The 16,365-nt window shown below is 43.4% G+C and overlaps 1 protein-coding gene across 9 annotated transcripts in view; it reads left to right on the plus strand.

Moving 5' to 3' along the window:
* Window positions 1–2,586: 2,586 nt before the first annotated feature.
* ELOVL7 (ELOVL fatty acid elongase 7) overlaps window positions 2,587–16,365 on the plus strand; it is a 92,491-nt gene continuing 78,712 nt past the window's right edge. For 3 of the 9 annotated variants that reach the window (XM_009449122.3, XM_054684355.1, XM_003950553.4), the window contains exon 1: window positions 2,590–2,751. The gene's annotated coding sequence lies outside the window, so the exon portion shown is untranslated. The other 6 variants (XR_010157234.1, XR_010157235.1, XM_016953279.4 and 3 more) reach the window with 4 other exon arrangements.

The following is a 16,365-nucleotide window of genomic DNA, read 5'->3' on the forward strand; positions in this document are numbered from 1 at the left end:
TGCCAAACAACTCCTGACCTGCCCTTCTCCCTACTTTTTTCTTTCACAGTTTTTTTTTTCTTTCAGTAAATGGCATTTTTTTCTTCCAGTTACCCAAGGCAAACACCCTGGAGTCATCCTTGACCTCTTTTTTCTCTCTCTCATAGCCCATATCAAATTCTCAGGAAGTCCTGTTAATATTACCTTCAGAATGTATTTTTTTAAATCTTCTTTCACTACTACCAACTTGGTCAAAGCCACCTTTATCTCTCATCTGGATTTCCCAAGAGCCTCCTGATCATCGTCTTACTTCTGTCCTTCTTCTCTGCCTCCATACCCCATGCCCTTTTCTCAAAAAAGTTGCCAAAATACTCTTGAAAATGTCAAAGTATGACACTTTTCTACTCAAAATGCTTCCTTAACTCTTTGACCTCATTTCTTACTGTCCTTATGTCCTCACTCACTGAAATTCATCTGACATCTCCCCTTTGCTGGTCTATGAATGGAATATCCCACACCACACCCCCAGAGCTTTTAGCCTTGCCATTCCCTTTGAGTGGAATGCTGTTACTGGATAGGCACACAGGTGTGTCACCTTACCTGTTCAAAATCTGGGCTGAAATGCCTGCTTCCACTGGGGCCTTCCCTAACCACTTTAACATTTAACACAACTCCCCACCTCCAAAAGTCTCCATCCCCTTCCCTTCTTTATTTTTCTTCATAGCACTTATCAAACCCTGAACATCACATTTTTTTTCTTTTTTTTCCTCTTTTTTTTTTTTTGAGACAGAGTCTAGCTCTGTCACCCAGGCTGGAGGAGTGCAGTGGCGAGATCTCTGCTCACTGCAACCTCTGCCTCCCAGGTTCAAGCGACTCTCCTGCCTCAGCCTCCCAAGTCGTTGGGACTACAGGCACGCACCACCACACTCAGCTAATTTTTGTATTTTTAGTAGAGACGGCGTTTCACTGTATTGCACAGTCTGGTCTCGAACTCCTGACCTCATGATCTGCCCGCCTCGGCCTCCCAAAGTGCTGGGATTACAAGCGTGAGCCACTGCGCCTGGCCGAACACTACATTTTTTTTACTTCTTTATTCATGTATTGTCTGTCATCTCCAACTAGAATGAAAGTATAGTCCCTGAGAACGGGGAATTTGTTATCTATTGAAACTTCAGGGCCTGGAACATAGCAGCACTCCAGTATTTGTTAAATAAATGAATCTATTTGAGCTTCTGCATATTTGAAATTTCATAAGTATATATAAATGGTAAATTGTGATAGACTCAAAGGCAAGTATCATTAGGCAATTGTCTCCCATTCCCAAAAGACTTCCTAAGTCTACTAAATGATCTGTTTTTAATATGAAAGCAAAGTTATCTAAAAGAAAGGAGAAATCTTTAGTTTTTTTGACTTCGAGATTCTTTGCAATTTAAGCTTTTTTTTTTTTTTTTTTGCTTTTCTTTCAATAGACACTTTCGAAGTTTTACATAAAACATTAAAACCTCTTGTTTAATGTAGTGGGATTAAGCTGCCGAAGGCAATCCCTACATGTGAGGAAAATATGCTTCCGACACCCCAATTTTTTTTTTCTCCCTACCCATCCTCTCTGGTTGTCCTGACGCTCCCCGCCCCTTTTTGTGTTTCTTGATTCCATGCTGAGAACTCGCAACACAAACTCAAAGCCCACATTTGTGAGGTGGTTGGGTCAGGACTGCAACTAAAAATGATTATTGTTTTTTAGGTTTCTGGACAGTTCAACACCAGCCTTTGGTTTTTGCCTCAGAAGCAGGGAACTTCTCTAGGCCCCTATTTTGCCTTTCAGCTATTGATGCCATGACTCCAAATCATACCAGCGATTAGGAGGATCATTACCAGACACAAGGCCAGGTACGTTTAAAAAATAAATAAATAAACCAAGCGCAGGTGCACACTCCGAACGCTCATCCCCACCCCCACTTTCCAATCCGACAGTAGGTAACGAGAAATGAATTTTCTAGACTTTTTTTCCTGCAGCAGTTGCTGTTACCAGAAACAAAGTTAGATGATATACAATCTAGTCTTCATTGCTCTAAAAGTCCTCTCCCCATGCCCCCCAGGCTGCCTCAATTCTCCAGTTTCTTATTCCTTATAAGCAGGGGATGGAGCTGAACCAAGTCGGCCTTCCCCTCCCAGGGCCTTCTCCTCTTGGTCTGGCTTCCATTTCAGATGTGAATTAACCCTCCCAATACCCTTTCAGGAGCAGGGAGTCCCCTTTTTCTCCGCCTCCAGCCTCAGCTAGGTTTTCCTCATTTCGGATTTTTCTACAACTCATTCCCAAATGAGTCACGCATGACGACAATTTCCACTCTGCTATGTCAGCCTGGAGATGTCCCCCAAGTGATGGCATCTGCTCTCGGAAAGAAAGGTCATCGGTGCCACGACCAGCCCCGCTAACCCAGAGCGGCCGGTGGGCCCCAGTCCCGAGAGTCAGGGCACGCGGCGGAGGCGAGGCCGGGGCGGCCTCCGCCCTCCCGGCCGCTCCCCCTCGCGCCGCCCCGGCTCCTCCCTCCGGCCCTCGGCGGGCACCTGGCGGCGGCGGGCAGGGGGCGGCGCTGCGCGCGTCACGCGGCTGGGTGGGATAGCGGGCAGGTGACACCCGGCGGCCTCCTCCCCTTTCCAACCCAGTCGGCGGCCGGGACAGCAGGGGCCGCTGTGAGGAGCTCCGCGCTCGCGCTGCCAGCCGCCGCCCTCTCTCCCGCGCGCGCCCGGCGCTTCGGCTCCGCTCCCTGTGCGGTGAGTGCGGGGCTCCAGGCCGGCGGGCAGGGGCCAAACTTTCCCGGCGCGCGGAGGAGAAGAGACTGGGGAGGGAGGCAGAGCCGAGGGGAACGGCGTCGGGAGCGGCCGGATGGAGGAACTTGGGCGCGGCGCGCGAGAAGTGGGACCCGGGTGCGGGGTCCCCGGGAGCGGGGCCAGGCCCTCCCTGGGCTCGGGAGGCGCTTGGGAAGTTCTGTCCCCGCTGCCTGCGCGTGGGGAGGACCGGGGCCCTTTTCCGCCGGAGCGCGGGGCCGCGGCGCTCACCTGCGCCTTCTCCGGGAGCCCCCACCCGGCAGCATCCCGAAGGGAAGGTCGGGCCCGGTGGGCGCGCTGCGGAGCGGAGCCTGGACTGGGGTCCCGCGCGGCGCCGGCCCTGCGGAGCGGAGCGGAGCGGGAGGGGCAGAGGTGCTCGCCGGCGGGACTGGGAGGGAGAAGGACCTGCTCGACCTTGGACGCGGAGGTCATTTTCCCAGCTCCGGGGTCTGGCCTCGCTAGCCACCCCCCCCAAATTCCGGAGCCCCTTTCTTTCTGTTTCCTTCCTTCCCCTTTGGGCGCTTTTTTTTGCTCCCGCGGCCGGATGAACTTGGGGCGCTGTCCCTTCGGCTCCCCGAGCCGCATCCTGTCTTGGTGGCTGCTGCTGGCCGGGAGGAGGCTGATGAATACAGAGCCGTGGAACAGGTCGTGCCGGAGATGGAAACAGGAAAGCCTGTTGTTTTGTCGTCCCAGGTATCGTTGGTTCTTTGGGAAATGGGCTTTCCCAGGTTCGTTGGGAAATGGGCTTTCCCCCTTCAAGTCAGAGCTGTTTCAAACTTCACCCGGCGCGGACAGAGCGCTCTTTGGAGCTCCCTGGGGAACTCGGGCCGGGAAGGAGCGGGTCTTTACACCTGTCCTGCTCCCAGTGTAGTTAGTCCCGCGCCGACTGAAGAACAGTTTTAGCGACCCGAGTTCCTCGCCAGTGGTCTTTTCCCTCTTGCTACGATCTCCCCTCGGAAAGCATGTTCACTTAACCCTGTGCTCTTGGATTACCCTTTATTTCATTCCTCACTTTTATTGCTTACGTGCTCCCAAAGGGTCATTGATACCTGGTGGCTGCCTCTGCGTTCTTACCACGCACCCGCTTATTCATTCCCTTTCTTTGTAGTTTCCCTTCGTACTACTGATCAGAAATTGGTCTCCCCAAGGTCACCGAGAACTAAATAAAATCCACCCCTCACCCCGTGGCAGACATTTATCAGTGCTTAGGTGCCAGGCACTGATGTCAGTTCTTGTGTAAAAGCTTTTAATCTTCACAACGATCCTGGGAAGTAGATATTAATATTATTCTCATTTTAATGATGAGGTAACTGAGGCACGGAGAGGTTAAGTAACTTGCCCAAGGCCACACCCATCTCAGCAGTAGGAGATTCCAGCTCTGGGGTTCTGTCTCCGGCACTGGAGCTGTTAACCACTGTCCTACACTGCCTCACCTAGAGTTCGTTTGCTCGTCCTTATTTTCTGAAGTCCCGTGCTGTTTCAGGCATCGTTGACCAGGCTGTCAATCTCAGGTCCCTCTTTTCCTTCTTATGTGTCTTTATACTAGTTTAGGATCCCCACACCCTCCCCCTGCCCCCGCTTTTTTTTTTTTTTAAGAAAAATAGATTTATGGGACTTTGTTACTTCATCTATCACCTGTATTTATCTGGCGTAAGATTCTGTGCTTTCCATGTCTTCTTCAGTTTTAGTGTAACGTCTGTCAGTGCACATTATAATATTCCGCTTGGACTTGCCCAGCTTTTCCCCCAAACAGCTCCAGATGCTCATTTCCATTAAGGGTCCTGCCGTTATCCTGGTCTCCAAGGTGCCATGTCTCATGCCATTCCTCTCCCATTCGTTAAATATCTTCTATCCAATTTTTACGTGGTGTCTTCTAGCCTTTATCAGTCTCACCCACTCCCATCCTCTCTTCACCACTCTCCCTCTTCCCCACTTTGAACACATCATATGCCCTTCTCTGCTATTTGTTATCATCTTTTATGTTTGCTTTGCACAAAAAGATTGCAAACAGCTTAGGACATTAAATCTTCAGGCCTTACAGCTAGTAGTTGCTTGATAAATGTAGAATATGATACAGTATAAATTTTGGTAGCACAGATCAGGCAGGTTTGATGATGGAAATTTTTAAGCCAGGTTTTACAGGAAGTTACGGAGTTTGCATTGGTAAACGTGGAGGAGCTGGTAGACATTGTACATGAAGGGGAGAAAAGCCTGTGTTCACTCCATTGTCACAAACAGGTACCCAGCTGTTCTGATGAAACATTACATTTAGAGGTATAATGAAGCAAATCAGCAGAGAACCATTTATCCTTATCTTGACAAAACAAAATACGAAAACACATAAAGTTTAAAAAAAACCTTTTTATTGAAAAACATAGCACATACATAAAAGTGCATAAAACATAAATGGACAGATTAACACAGTAGATGTATTCAGCAATAGAACGACAGTGTTATTCTGGCCATAGATAGGCCACAGTCAGGCCAAATAGGAATCTTTTCACAAAAACCTGTATAAGGTAAAGTGGGCCTGGACTGCTCCCAAGAGGCATTGCCAAGAAAGAATTGGCTGTGCATGGAGAGGCTTGAGGAGAGAGAAAATAAGACTGGAAATTGGTACCAAAAGGATAAGATCAGGGAGCCAAGAAGAGAGTTCTGACCCACTGAACATAATTCTACCACAATGAATATTTAACCAGGTTGCCTTTGTCTCTCTCTTTTTTTCTATGCATATTTTCCTTCATCATACTCCATATAGAATTTTAGTATTCTCAGGCTGGTCACAGTGGTTCACCCCTGTAATCCCAGCACTTTGGGAGGCTGAGGCAGGTGGATCACCTTAGGTCAGGAGTTTGAGACCAGCCTGGCCAAAATGGTGAAACCCCATCTCTACTAAAAATACAAAAGTTAGCTGGGTGTGTTGGCACATGCCTGTAGTCCCAGCTACTTGGGAGGCTGAGGCAGGAGAATCGCTTGAACCCAGGAGGCAGAGGTTGCAGTGAGCTGAGATCATGCCACTGCACTCCAGCCTGGGCAACAAAGGAGACTCTGTCTTTAAAAAAAAAAAAAAAAAAAAAAAAAGGAATTTTTTTTAGTATTCTGTGTTTTCCATATAATACCTAGTAAGCATTTTTCATCTTATGTAATTTTCAGAACTCATATTGTTTGTATTCTAGTAATTATAATGTGATTTACTTAACTAAAACTCTATTGTTGGACAAGTATATTAGCAACAAATTATAAACAACCTAAGTTATAGTAATACTTATCTTTGCAGTTGTATCATTTTACAAGTTGGGACTCATTTCCTAATGATACTGTTCCAGAAGTAGAATTACTTCGTCAGCAAGTATGGTCATTTTTATGGTTCTCAATACATGCTGTTAGATTTCTAAAAGCGATTTTAAAAAGAGGATCAATGCATTTTACCTAACTTCTCTCTCTAGGAAGTAACAGCAATTCAATTAAACATGAACAGTATTATTAAATGTTGTATTAGTTTCCTCAGGCGCCATAACAAAGTACCACCAACTGGGTAGCTTGAAAAAACAGCAATTTATTGTCTCACAGTTCTGGAGGCTACAAGTCTAAAATTAGGGTGTCAGCAGTGTTGAACCCTTCTGAAAGCTCTGAGGGAGAATTTGTTCCATGCTTCTCCTAGGTTCTGGTGACAGCAGCAATCTCTGACATTCCTTGTGCTGGCATCACTCTAATTTCTGCCTCTGTCTTCATATGCATTCTCCCTTTGTGTCTGTGTCTTCACATAACCATCTTATAAACACACCAGTCATATTGGATTTAGGGCCCATCCCACTCCAGTATGGCCTCATTTTAACATCTGCAAAAATTCAATGTCCAAATAATAGCACACTGTGAGGTATCGGGGGTTAGGATTTCAACATATCCTCTTTGGGGCACACAATTCAACCTGCCATAGGGTCTTCAAATGTGCATAAAAGAAAGCGCCTATCTGCAAATAATTTCTAGGCAAATTGAGAAAGTAGGATTTTTTCTAATTTTTGAGATTTGTTTATTCTCCATGATGTGCCACTTGTGCTTATCAGTTTTAAGATACAGAAGGATGCTCTTTTCTCCCCCCGAGACAGGGTCTCTCTCTGTCACCCAGGCGGGAGTGCAGTGGCACAATCATGGCTTTCCGCAGCCTCAATCCCCAGACTCAAGCAATCCTCCCGCTTCAGAGTCCCCAGTAGCTGAGACTACAGACACATGTCACCATGCCTGGCTAATTTTTTGTTATCTTTTATAGAGACAGAGTCTCACTATGTTGCCCACATTGGTCTTGAACTCCTGGGCTGAAATGATTCTCCTGCCTCAGCCTTCCAAAGTGCTAGGATTACAGATGTGAGCCATTGCACATGGCCTGGAAGGTTGCTATTTACCAAACACGGAATTCCGGAGCCATGGTAAATGGTAGCATGTTAAACTGAGAATAGCCAGAATTTCAAGAAGATACATCACATAGCATGGAAAGAAGCATGCCATAAACACACTTTTAGAAATATGTCTTACATGTGTTTCAGTGACTCATCCAGTTTTGACCATGCATAGTTGCAAAAAGTTGAAAACTAATACCAGTTGGGCATTTTATATCACTGGTCTTCGAAAAAATTTGAAATTTCCATTATTCCTAATTGATTTCTAAAAGTACATATTATTACATTGGCAAGTGAAATCACTCTTTTTGTAAATGATAGAAGTTGGCATACCCTCATAATTTCTTTTCTTTTCTTTTTTTTTCTGAGACGGAATCTTGCTCTGTCGACCAATAAAGTTGTGCGATCTTGGCTCACTGCAACCTCTGCCTCCCAGGTTCGGTGATTCTCCTGCCTCAGCTTCCTGAGTAGCTGGGACTACAGGCTCATGCCACCATGCCCAGATAATTATTTATTTATTTATTTTTGGTAGAGATGGGGTTTCACCATGTTGGCCAGTCTGTTCTCGAACACCTGAACTCAGGTGATGATCCGCTCACCTCAGCCTCCCAAAGTGCTGGGCTTACAGGCGTGAGCCATCATGCCTGGCCCATCATAAATATATATATATATATATATATATATATATATATATTTTTTTTTTTTTTTGACACTGTTTTGCTCTTGTCGCCTGGGCTGGAGTGCAATGGCGCTATCTCTGCTCACTGCAACCTCTGCCTCCTGGGTTCAAGTGATTCTCCAGCCTCAGCCTCCTGAGTAGCTGGGATTACAGGCACTCACCACCAAGATGGCTAATTTTTATATTTTTAGTAGAGATGGGGTTTCACTGTGTTGGCCAGGCTGCTCTTGAATTCCTGACCTCAGGTGATCTGCCCTCCTCAGCCTCCCAAAGTGCTGGGATTACAGGCAGGAGCCACCACACCTGACTCATAAATATTTTTAAACAGACTATTATTCAAATGAGATAAGTTTCCACATAGCTTACAAATTCCCCATGTTAAAGACAAATCTTAATCAATCTGGATAAGCAGCTACTTAAGCCATGAACACCAGCAGCCCTGCTTCTTGGACTTTCTAATGTAGGGTAAAAGAGCCAAGCCTAGATAAAACTGGGGAGTTTCAGAAGCTGCACACTCAACAAACATTTGAGTGTTAGCTTTGTGTCAGGCAAAGGGGCTGGCAGATTGCTAAAGCCAGTCCAGGTCCATGTGAGTTATAGACAAGTAAATGTAAGTTACAAAATTACAGTTCAGTATGATAAACTGTGCTGTGATATTCACAGACCAGGTCCTGGGGAGGCAAGGCAGAGGCGGGCAGACAGGAAGTCCTTCTGAGAGGAAAGAAGGAAGAGTGCGAGTTAGGGCAGCTGAGAAATGGGATGAGGAGTGGGAAATAGAATCTAGGGAGAGAGTTCAGGTGCGATCAGGGAGATGCAGATACTTTAAAGTAACTAGGAAGAGGGTGTGAGTTGAAGTTGCCTAAGCATGCAGAGGCCAGGCTTACTGAGAGCATTTTTTGACCCCATAAAGGTTTTGGATTTTATCATAATGTCAGTGGGGAATCCTGGGAAGCCTGTAAGAAGGAAAAGGATGTGTTAAGATTTGAATCTCTCTGGCGCTTGCCATTTCACCTTTATGAAACCTCTCCTCCTCCCATCAGGCCTTTATCTCATTTCCCTATCTGATCTGGAAAGGACAGCTACCTTCCTTGTTTACATTAGATATCTTTTTTTTAAGACAGAGTTTTGCTCTTGTTGCCCAGGCTGGAGTGCAATGGCATGCTCTTGGCTCACTGCAACCTCCCGTGTTCAAGCAATTCTCCTGCCTCAGTCTCCCGAGTAGCTGGGATTACAGGCATGCACCATCATGCCTGGCTAATTTTGTATTTTTAGTAGAGACGGGGTTTGTCCATGTTAGGTCAGGCTGGTCTCAAACTCCCGACCTCAGGTGATGCACCTGCCTTGGCCTCCTAAAGTGCTGGGATTACAGGCATGAGCCTCTGCGCCCAGCCTACATTAGATATCTTGATTATGCTTAGCTTGCATGTGAATTTTGAAACAGAAAATCAACTTCATGGGCATCATCTGTACCTCTGTCCTTACAGGATACTCAAGGCTGCATTTACATTTAAAACATCTTACTGAAAATTATGGGGTGAAAGGTTTGTCATCTTTTAGGCATAAGTAATAGTTGCAATGAATCTCTCTTTTTTTTGAGGTGGAGTCTCACTGTGTCACCCAGTTTGAAGTGCAATGTTGTGATCTTGGCTCACTGCAACCTCTGCCTCCCAGGTTCAAGCAATTATCCTAGTTCAGCCTCCTGACAAGCGCCACCCACCCCACCTCACCCCCCCCACCCCCCCACCCTGCCACCCCCCCGCCCCTCTGCCCTACCACGCCTGCCCGGCTAATTTTTGTATTTTTAGTAGAGACGGGGTTTCACCATGGTGGCCAGGCTGGTCTTGACTTCCGACCTCAGGTGATCTGCCCGCCTCAGCCTCCCAAAGTGCTGGGATTACAGGCGTGAGACACTGCACCCGGCCTGCAGTGAGTCTCTTTACTTGTATTTTCTAATGAATCCTTTGAAGCCAGCAAAGTCTGGCTCATCATATGCACAGGTACAGAAAGGTGAAAAAAGCAGAAAGGGTGCTCAGGCTACACTGGTAGAAGTATGCAGCCAGGGTTTAAACCTAGGTGTAATTACAAGGTTTAGGCTCTCCCCACTCTGAATACTAACTCTCTGGGTTGATATTTTTGAGAATATAGGAGGCCCTAGGACTCTGATATCTTACAATAGTTTTGTGAGGGCGTAAGGGCAACCATAAAAATAAACCCAATTTAGATTTTTTAGTGTCAATGGTAGAAATGTGAGATCTAGACAAAGAGAGTTTCACTAGCAGCCCTTAATCTAAATACAGCCCCATCCCCCAACTCTTCTCCTTCTTTCTGTCCCAAATTTTTGGGTTTTGTCCTAATAGCACACTTGTGATTTGTTTGTGTGTTTATTTTAATTAAATGCTCTAACAAGGGCAGAACAAAAGTAAAGCGCACTTATTACTTAAGGGTGACTTATTTTAAGTCTGTTCGGGGGCTTCTCTGCCCCTCAGAGTCTTACCTGTCTTTATGTACCTTCTTCAGGCAGACAGTGCTGTGTTGCATCCTGTAGGACAGAAAGATTTATGTCTCAGAAATAAACCAGCCAACGAACAATGTTGACCCACATTTTAATCCCTTTGCTGCTTATCATTCAGTTAGCTAGAAAGCACAGCTGATAGCTTCATCCTTCATCCTCTTCTTTGTGTGTGACTAACAGGTGTGACTTTAACTTGAAGAAAGAAAGAAGATAGAAATGGCATTCCTAGGAATCCAGAGTCCAATGACTAATTATTCAGTAGCTTAGGGTGAGTTCCTGAGCCAATGTGGAATGGAATTTTTTAAATCAAGCTGTGAGAACCACTATTCATTCTTCTAAAGGAAAAAAATGGTAGTGGATGTGATATTTAACATAAAATACAGTCAATGTTTTTAAATAAAATGTGTATATATATATGGTTGAACATATGCAATTGCCCTTTCTGTAGGTGAATAAACAGTTGGATGTTGGCAGTTTGCATATGGTTCATCCTGATTCAAATACAATACCGTTGACATCTAACAGTTGACCAATGAGCCTATGCTCTTCATTTCCCTATAAGCACATGGGATGGTGCCCAGGCATGATGAACACTGGCTTCTAGTAGTCTTCTTCCTTCTCCAACTGCTGGGTTATTGGCTTAACAACAATTTATTGTATTTATTGCAAACATGTTAGTGCCAGTTATACTTGTTATTGTGATAGATAATTTAGATATGCGTGAACTTGTGAAACGTAAGTGCAAAAAAAGAATATTGTTTTTGTGAAAGGAATGTTGAATTCTTTGGAAAGGTTCCATAAAAGTGAGTCACTAAGGGGTCAGGAAAACTAAAAAAATCAGAAAGATGGCTGGGTGCAGTGGCTCATGCCTGTAATCCCACCACTTTGAGAAGCCTAAGTGGGAGGATCACTTGAGGACAGGAGTTGAAGATGAGCCTGGGCAACATAGTGAGACATCCATCTCTACAAAAAATTTAAAAAATAACTGGGTGTGGTGGCATGCGTCTGTAGTCCTAGCTACTCCAGAGGCTGAAGTGGGAAGATCCCTTAAGTCCAGGAGGTCGAGGCTGCAGTGAGCTGTGATTGCACCACTGTACTTCAGCCTCGATGACAGAGTGAGACCCTGTCTAAAAAAAAAATTCAAAAATAAAAACAGAAATTGTAAAAACTTGAAAAATATCCTGAGCTTGCCTTAAAAGTGTGTGTAGTTGTTTTATTTTGTTTTGCTTTGTTTTTAATTCACTTAGAAAGTTAAAACTGGAAATTGTAGATTAAGTTCTAGGTATGGTTTATAGCAGAAAAATATTGGTGAGGAGCTCTTCCTCAAGTACAGTCTTGGGACTACTCTGTCTTTTTTTTTTTTTTTTTTTTTTCAAGATGGGATCTCACTGTGTCACCCAGGCTGGAGTGCAGTGGCTTGCTCTCAGCTCGCTGCAACCTCCACCTCCCGGGCTCAATTGATCCTCCCACTTCAGTCTCCCGTGTAACTGGGACTACGGGTGTGTGCCACCACGCCCGGCTAATTTTTGTATTTTGGTAGAGACAGGGTTTTTCTATGTTGCCCAAGCTCGTCTTGAACTCCTGAGCTCAAGTGATCTGCCCGCCTTGGCCTCCCAAAGTGCTGGAATTACAGGTGTGAGCCACTGTGCCCAGCCCTTGGGACTACTTTGGAAAATTGGAGAATTAATGCCTATTTATATATTTTTTAAAAAAGTAAATGTTTATAGTATCTAAATAAATTTTTCATTCTTTGCTATAAATAAATTTTTAAAAATCAACTAACCAAAACTAGTCAGAATTCCTGCTCCTGTTAGTCTGACTGTAATAGTTTACGCTATAGTGTAGTAAGTAGTCAGAACCTTCACTTAGCATTCCATACTAATGGTATATAATCAACTCATACTTCTTATTTTATATCATTTTTTTGAGAGACAGGGTCTTACCATGTTGCCCAAGCTGATCTCAAATTTCTGGCATCAAACATTCCTCCCATCTCAGCCTCCCAAGTAGCTGGGATTACAGGTGTAAGCTACTCTGCCTGGCTCATGCTTCTTATTTTAAATTGGGCTTTCATTAATAACATCTATATAACATTTAAGTTTATTTTAATAATGTGAACCGGTCGGGCGCAGTGGCTCACGCCTGTAATCCCAGCACTTTGGGAGGCCGAGGCGGGCGGATCACAAGGTCAGGAGATGGAGACCATCCTGGCTAACACGGTGAAACCCCATCTCTACTAAAAATACAAAAACAAAATTAGCCAGGTGTGGTGGCGGGCACCTGTAATCCCAGCTACTTGGGAGGCTGAGGCAGGAGAATGGTGTGAACCTGGGAGGCAGAGCTTGCAGTTAGCCGAGATCATGCCACTGCACTCCAGCCTGGGCGACAGAGCGAGACTCCGTCTCAAAAAAAAAAATAATGTGAACCAATATGTAGAACTTAGAGCTGCTTCCTACCTGCATTTAATGGCTTACATAAAAACTGAAAGCAAAAATATATCATTAGCTAGAGTTTATTAAACTTGAAAAATTTATTAGTGTTATTAAGCTGACAAGTTGAATTGGTCAAGGTGTAACTTATTTTAGATTCAAATAGTAATTATAAAAGTATAGTTATTCTTTTCTGAAGTATTAGTAGGTTGACGAAAAAAGGCCAAACTTATAAAATGAGAAAAATAAAATTATATTTTATAATAATAGCAATTATTAAGCACTGGCTATATTCCAGCCACTGTGCTAAAGTCTATTTATGCCTTATCTCATTTAATCCTCACAGAAGCCCTAGAAGGTGGTATTGTTCCCATGTTATAAGCAAGGAAACTGATGCAAATAGAAGTGAAGAACCTTGCCCAAGGTCACATGATTAGTGATAGCACTGGGAATCACTAATCTAGTTTAGTCTGAACTCCAGTGCTCATGTGCTTACTACTTCATAACTTAGTACTTTAAAACTGAATTTAATTTCTAATGTAGGTTTAATTTTTTCTTCTTTTTTTAGTGTAAATAACTTATTTGGGAGATAATCCTAGACAGTACCAGAAGTTGGGGAGTGGGGAAGTGAGACAAGAAAAGGAGGCAGCCAACACAGGGAGTGTTAATGAAGAGTCTGCTACCTCTGTGGGCACCTGGCGCTCAGTCCCACGGGACATTTCTCAGCATTGTCCCACCCAAGGATCTGAGAATTGAAGCCTTTGCTGGGTCATGGGCATGTTGGTCATTTTTCAGAGAAACATTAGTGTTTTGAGCTGCAAAGGACCTGAGAGGTCATTCAGGCTGACCTCTTATACTGTTGAGGACACGAGGCCATTTCGTTTGGCCAAGACCACAGTCCTGTTTAGTATTTTGGGACCAGAAACAAGTTCTCCCAACTAGAGCCCAATTGCTTTTCTAGCTGATAATCATATTTTCATCATTAGCCTTATTTCTGAATATGACTTGACACTGAATTTTTGAAGCTCTTGGATTGCCCCCCTCCGTCTTTGTCTACAAGTAACATTAATTACTCCTACAGAGGTTACTGTAGAATATGGCAGGGCGAGGATTATGCTTCCCCCATGTTACAAGTACAGAAACTGAAGCTCAAGTCAATGCAATGCTGTGCCTAGTCCTGAGGCCCATGTTATTATAAAACCTAACCCTGAACTATGAGTAAAGGTGTCAAAGAAAAAACTGTATTATTTTAGCAGAGGTGACTAAATTACCTAGCCCAAGCCATGGACTTTATCTAACAGCCCTCTTCCTTTTCTCATTCTCTGCCCTTAGCACTTGAGTTTATCCCCATTAGGTGACTGCCTGAGTATCTCACTCATGGAAGTGGCATTTTTGGAATTGGGAAGGGGGAAGGTTAATGGAGAGTTAGTGCACGTTGCTTTGATCTGCACTCTCAAAAAAAAAAAAAAAAAAAAAAATTCCAGCCGGGCGCGATGCCTTACGCCTGTAATCCCAGCACTTTGGGAGGCTGAGGTGGGCAGATCACAAGGTCAGGAGATCAAGACCATCCTGGCCAACATGGTGAAACTCCATCTCTACTAAAAATACAAAAGTTAGCTAGGTGTGGTGGTGGGTGCCTGTAATCCCAGCAACTTGGGAGGCTAATGCAAGAGAATTGCTTGAACCCGGGAGGCAGAGGTTGCTGTGAGCCAAGATGGTGCCACTGCACTCCAGCCTGGGCAACAGAGCGAGACTCCGTCTCAAAAAAAAAAAAAAAGTCTATCAATCCCCAATCCTTAGGTTTTACTATTTCATCAGTAGACAGAGCACAGAGCAAGTGGGAGTTGCCATCTACTTATTAACAGGCAAATATGTGTTGCTGCTCAATTCTGATTGCAACACTGCCTGTTGTGTGTGCTCTAAATTCACTTTTAGAGACCAAAAATTCTGAGGCTCCAAGAAATTTAAGTGATTTTCCCCAAGGTCACCTGAGTGGTGGCTGGCAGACCTGGGTTCCTGGAATACAAAGATTCTGACTATACATCCTGCTGCTTACTACACGTTGCCTTAGGGTTTATTTTCTTATCTTCAGAAAAAAAGTGCTGGTTTGGGAGAGGCAGCTGATATGCTTATGAAATAGGAATATTGCAGATTTTAAATATGATCATATATAATTCACATTCTAGTTTTTTCCCAGAAAGACTTGAAATGCTTACAATAAATATATTAAGATCCAAGCATAGAAGGGGAAAATCTAGATAATGCAGTTGTGATAAATGGAACACTAGATTTTAACAGTTAGCCCGGAGCTTATATTGAAAGAGTAACCACAACTCTAATGGTTTGTTTTTTCTTCTTTAAAAGCATAAATATATAAGGTACTTTTTGTCCTAGAAGTAAAGTGCAAAAGGAATTTATCAAATTGGCACTAATAAAGAGGATCTTGAATCGCTTTATGGATAATACTTTAACAGTTTTGCTAAAGATGCAAAGATATTTTAAAAATTAATATTGGTTCTTGATAACTCACGAATTGTGGATGTTAATGAAGGTAAACTCTTTGAAAGCATTTCTCTAAAACCTCCAGGGCTAGGCTAATAAGATTCTCCTGATGATGTATACAATAAAAACTCTAGCACTAGACAGAGCAGAACCTTTTAAAACTTGAGGCTGGTCTATGGATGGACTTCAGAAGGTCCATAAACTCCCAAAACATCACATTTGTGTATACATGTAATCTCTGGGGAGGTGGCCCATAGCACCATAGTCTCAAATTTTAAAAGCTATTGATTTAGAAAGGGATGAAATAATATATGTAAAATGCTTAGTAAAATTTAACTTACTGTATACATTATAAAGGATTGGCCTTTAATGATAATATTGAAATTAGGCAGATTAGGTTAACTTGAACCAACTGTACAGACTTTATCCATGTTATAAGGACATGATTATTATAGACAGACACTAGAAAGAAGGTAATCTCCAGTGTCCATAGTAGTTTCATTTCTGTTGTCCTAGTTGTCTAGGAAGAAAGGTTTTTACTTTTTAAATGTTAAATCAGTATTCATTCATTTATGTAATAAACATTAGCTATTTGCAATGTGTTAGACACTGGACATATGAAATCTAGAAGTCATTTCTCCTCATTTTTTTCTCTTTCTCTTGCTCATATGTGAATTAGCAGCAATCATGTCAGCTGTGTCAACAAAATCCATCCTGAACCATCTACTTCAGTAAACTTCTACTCCTGCTATATTCCCATAATCAATTCTCTACCAAGCAAAAATTATTTTTTAAAACATAAGACAGATCATGTACTGCTTTGCTTAAGAGCCTCTGATGAGAGTTTCAGTTTCACAAGATGAAGAGTTCTAGAGTTGCATGGTAGTGATGGTTGCACAACAGTCTGAATGTATTTCATTAATACTGAAATATACTTTTAAAAATGGTTAAGATGGTAAATTTTAAGTTATTTGTATTTTACTATAAATTTTAAAATTGAAAAATGAATAGTCATACTACCAAAAAAAAAAAAAAGAAAGAAAG

Source organism: Pan troglodytes, chromosome 4, assembly GCF_028858775.2.
Source record: "Pan troglodytes isolate AG18354 chromosome 4, NHGRI_mPanTro3-v2.0_pri, whole genome shotgun sequence".
NCBI classification, from domain to species: domain Eukaryota; kingdom Metazoa; phylum Chordata; class Mammalia; order Primates; family Hominidae; genus Pan; species Pan troglodytes.